Source organism: Phalaenopsis equestris, unplaced genomic scaffold (genome assembly GCF_001263595.1).
Source record: "Phalaenopsis equestris unplaced genomic scaffold, ASM126359v1 Scaffold215100, whole genome shotgun sequence".
NCBI classification, from domain to species: domain Eukaryota; kingdom Viridiplantae; phylum Streptophyta; class Magnoliopsida; order Asparagales; family Orchidaceae; genus Phalaenopsis; species Phalaenopsis equestris.
The window spans coordinates 240728-246163 of NW_018233828.1; positions in this window are offsets into that span (position 1 = coordinate 240728).

The window sequence follows — 5436 nt, forward strand, 5'->3', positions numbered from 1 at the left end:
ACACACCTTCTCACATACCCCAAAACTCAAGATCCCTTTATTTGGTCTCCTCACTCCTTTTAGGAAGCTCATGTGAATGGAACAAAACCCCTAGAAATTGGCTAAGAGGGTTAGGACCAGCATCTTGAACATCCAAAATGAGTCCTCATACGACTCTACTTGGTTTAGCATGGCTTCATGGCTTACTTGCCACTTCTAGCCCAAAATAACCAAATTACCAAAATACCCCTACAACCCTAATTTTTGCCAAAAATTTGAAAATTACAAAAAACACCCAAATTTGCCCAAAAATCATCTCAAACCACTCACCACTACCTAAATTGGCCAAAATTCCCCAAAATCACCAAATTTCCAAAATACCCATATAATTCGTTAAAATTACCAAAATGCTCCTCATGAACCAAATTTTAGTACCCCCAATCCCAATCTAAAAAAATTCAAGCCAAATTTTACCCAATTGCATGCACAATTTTACCCAAATTAAAAAATCCTATTTTTGACCATATAACTAAATCCACCAAATTAGCCTTCCAATTCAATTCAAATCACTTGAAAGTCTTTCCAAACTCTTCATGACATCTTCCTATACCAAATTCAACATTCAATTAGCCCAAATTTTATCCTAAATTCAATCTTAATTTTAAAAAGCTCAAGACTTCAAGTCATTCTAAAAGCCCAATTTCAATGAAAAGCCCACCTGACAAATTTTCCCCTCATCACCCATTCAATCAAAATCATTCCCTAAGTTTTAAATCTTTGATCAAATCATTCCAAATCAAGCCTCATAAAAAACTCCACAAAAATATCCCATAATTCCAAAATCCTTTCTCATGCAAGAAAGCCAAGCCAAAGGGAAGCCATGAAGCCATTCCCAATCCATAGGTGAGCCATGTAAGCCTTGCCGCCTTGCCACATCACCGCCACATCACCAAGCTATTAATGGAAAGAGGACAAGCCACTTTCAAGCTTCCTTAAAAAGGCTTTAACCCTTTTAATGAGGAAATAAACAAATGCTTAGCTAAAATCCCTTAGACGGGAACCTCTCCACGCCACTTCAGCTGATCCACCTGACCTTGGACAGCCATGGGGAATCACCCAAGCCATTTCCATGAGGCTAAACCCAAGTTGAACCAAACCAATTTCCATTTCAATTAATCTCCTTTACCTATGCAAAAACCCTCATTGGCTTCACATTTGCCCACCACTGACCATCCTCAGCGGGATAGTCACCTAATGCCTGGCCAGCCGGCCACCTATGCAGCCAAAAAACACAAACCCAAATGCTCCACCTATATCAAAACTCAAAAGTAAACCCATCCAAGCTGCCTCACTCTAATTGGAGACTTGCAATTTTCTTCCCTCAACCAAAGCAAGCTTTTCCACCCACTAATTATCCATGGTGACCACCATGGCCTCCTCCTTTTAAACTCACCCTCATTAGCTATAAAGGAGAGCTTGAAATTCCTTGGGGAGACTCTCCCAAGTTGTTCCTAAAGCTTCTCCAAAACCTCTTGAGTGCCATGCAACCATTCTCTAACCCCTTTCCCCACTAATCAGAGCCAATTTCTCAACTCTAATTTGAGCCCAAAACTAGACACATCTTAAAACTCCACCCAAACAAAATTAAATGCACCCACACCATCCCATGAGTGAGAGAATAAGATTCCCCACAAAAGCCCCATCACTACACCAACCTAGGGTGGACTTTGATCAACACCCAAAATTGACCTTGGTTGAACATGGGTCTAGACAATTCATCACGACCAGAAACTTCTTCCTCAAGCTATTTAGACCTGTACAAAGCTTCTCCAAGCATCCAATCAAGGCTTCCTCTTTTGGACCTAGATATAAGATTTTTCCCTCATCACGAGCTTAATTTAATTTTCCTTGAGCATAGAATCAATTTCATGGATGAGTTCATAAGATCAAGCCTGAAGTGATTTACTCATGTGTAGCTCGAGATATTAGGGTTTTAAGGTGGACGGCTCTCGGGTTGAGGCAGTAGGGAATGATGTCCTACAACTGTTGGTTGCGCGTGTATGACATGGATGACTGAGATCGCGTTGAACGGGGCTTCGGTTCATAAAATGTGGGCTGACTCAGATGGTGGCATCAAATGGGAGCACGCTGCATGGAGCTTCGGAGACGCCGATGATGACATGGTGTCGCGGTGGATAACTAGAAAAATCAAGTTTTTTTTATTTATTTAAATGTCCAGACTTAGAAAATGCATATCTTTATGTAGAAAAATCATAAAAAAAAATAAAAGTACCCTCTTGCTTAGTGAACGAAAGAGAAAAATGAGGAAATGGTTTCACTTTTTTTTATTCATGTATTATTTTTGATTAAATAAATAGTGTTTTTCTTATTATCCATCTGCCTACACATTTCACCATGGCATGGGACCATGGGGCTTTTGATGTATCTGTTATTAGGTATCTCCCATGATTTTTTCATGGTAAAGAGGTATCTCTAACTAAAGATATCTAATTTTCAAGTTAATGGTCCCTGTTTTGGTAAAATAATTATAAAAATTAAAATTCTCATCATAAAAATACTAAATTTGTTTTGGTAGGTTCAATGTAGTCAGAGGACCCTAATAAAAATATAAAATTTTTTTATCTCATTAAAAATAACCCTAATTGTCACAAACCCTAAAAAATGATATAAAATTAATTTGCAGTAATTCTAAATATAAATGATATGGAAATCATTCTCCACTATAATTTATAATTGGAGGAGATCCCCATAAAAATTTCAAGTCAATTGGCGTTAATTTGATCATTCAAATGGATTAATCGAATGAAATTATATTTTTGGCATAAAATAATTATAATAATGAAAATAGTACTTTAAAATTACAAAAATTTGTTTATGGAGCCCCTTTTGACCAGAGGAACCTAAGAAAAAAAATTGGAATTAAAATAAATACTTTATTTTTGAGCTATTTTTGGGCATTTAAATAATTAAAAATTAGTTAAAAAACATAAAAATTGCAAAATTATCAAAATTTACTAAAATGTGAAATTTGGCTTTCTCATCACTTGGAATCAATTAAAATAATTTTCCTTATTTTTTAAGTCAATATATTAATTTTGAAGCCTTAAAAATGAATTTTCCTTAATTTTTCATGAAAATAATTCCAATAATTATAATTAAATCATCAAATTATGAAATTTATTTCTTTATGTACCCTCGGCTCAAAGAGATTTAACAAAAAACTTAAACTTAATTTTCTAATTAAAATTTATTTTATATTTAAATAATGCTAAAAACAAATAACTCTAATAATTAAATTCAATCTCTAAAAATGATGAAAATATGTACAAATGGTCCTCTCACTTAGGTGAACTTCCAATAATTTCATTAAGGATAGAGATTTTAATTTGGTTGAGCTATTTAATTTTCATTTAAAATCCCTATTTTTTTAGTAGAAATAATTATAAAATTAAATAAATTTAGAAAAATCACATTTTCTTCTCTGATATTCTAATTAACCCATGACCGCGGTAAGATATAATTTTCAAGTCATTTGAGTCTAATTTAATGAATTATAGAGTATTAGGGCCTTAGGGACAAAAGGGTAATTTTTAAGTTTAAGGCTTGATTAATATTTAGGCTTAACCAAAGGGCTAAATGGGCAAAAAAAATCTTAATTGATAAGTTTTGATGATTGGAATATGAAGGGGATAAATGGTAGTAACCAACTTAAGTTTGGTCTTATAAAGGATAAATTTGTAATTTTCTTAAAATTTACAAAGTTTGGAAGAGTATTTAAATAAACGAGAAGATATTAAGGTGGGAGTTTGATTTTTGGAAGATCATAACTTACTGATTTTAAGCCCTAATTAATGGTTTTGAAAAGATTTATGATTCATGATAAGGATTAAAGGTATAAACATTTAAATCTTTTCTAAAATTATAAATCAACCTATTAATTTTTAAGGGTTTAGTAGTGAACTAGGCTTAATCAAAATTTTGTTTAATGAGGTTTAGGAAATTAATCTACAACTAATTGAAAACCTTTTAAAACACTACAAACCCATCTTTAAATTCAATGTGCTTAGTTCCTTAATTAGACTAACTTGCCCCAAAGAGTCTTTACTTATATAATTTATAAATAAAACATCAAGTGATCCTTACCCCATCCTTAGGGTTGGCTAGAACATCAGTTCATTGAGCATAAGGGTGTGATAGGGATGAGTTATTAGGTAACATAATGAGTTTGAACAAACCCGGGATTTCAACGAATTGTGGGATGCCTGGGGCCTGCTCCCGAGACCTTTCTCATACTCTTTTGGATATCTTAAAGTATGATTAAACTCATTATTCCTTCCTTGATAAATCATCTATACACTTAAATAAATAGGACCCATTAAGATATGTTATAGGATCTCGTAGACACACCTTAAACTTGCACTTCCAACTTTTTCTACAAGCATGCTTTGATTCCTATAAAATTATATGCCTTGAAAGTACTAAAATTTTAGGTGGAGGAAATAGAAGACTCGATAGATATGCTTTTATAGTTTATAGTACATTCTTTTCCTGCACTTTCTTTACTATACTTATCCAACTCATGAACTTGCATGTTAAACAACGATGTCACCCTGCATATCAAAACTAAAACTTTTAGGATAGCCACAGAAATGAAACCAAAACAAAAATTTTAAAATCAAACAAGATAAAATTCACCACCACAACATTCAAAATATAAAACAACTCAAAAGTTAATCACAAACATCACGAAACAAAAAAACTGCAACTAAATATCTCTAACACATGATCGGGAATCCCTAGGAGGAGGTAACCTACGGTTACAAACGAGATTTTCCACGATCTAAATGAAATTATGGAACTCATTGAGTTGAGTTTAGTAAATTCATTTGGACTAGGTAAATCTGAAAGAAAATAGTGGTACCAAAATGAGGGAATTATAGGATACTTAGAAATATTTGATTTGACATCAGAACTTGACACATTAGAAAACTTAAACTCGACACGACAAGAAGCTTGGAGCTAGCATTATGGGCAGCATGACCATCTTCAACAGCGAAACATGTCTTCCTCAGGTAAACCATTCCTTAGAATTAAACAACATTCTACTGGACTTCAAGAATATTTTTATGCGAAATAAATCCTTAAATTATTTTTAATCCTTTGTATGGTTCTGTCATACAATATAAGCCCTAACTCGCCTTAGGATTCTGATGTTGTCGTTCTTCATGACCTAAATCCTCACACCTTCCAAGCTATTTGTATGATCATTTTACATGAATGTAAGCCCAAATTAATAAAATTTGAAGTATGAAAAATTCAATAATTCTAATCTCCAAAATTGAAGTCAAATAGTAAGTTAGTTTTGGGATCTCACCGAGGTTCTCCTCTTGATCTATGGCATCCCCTAGCCTCTTTCTCTTTGGACTTTAAAAAAAA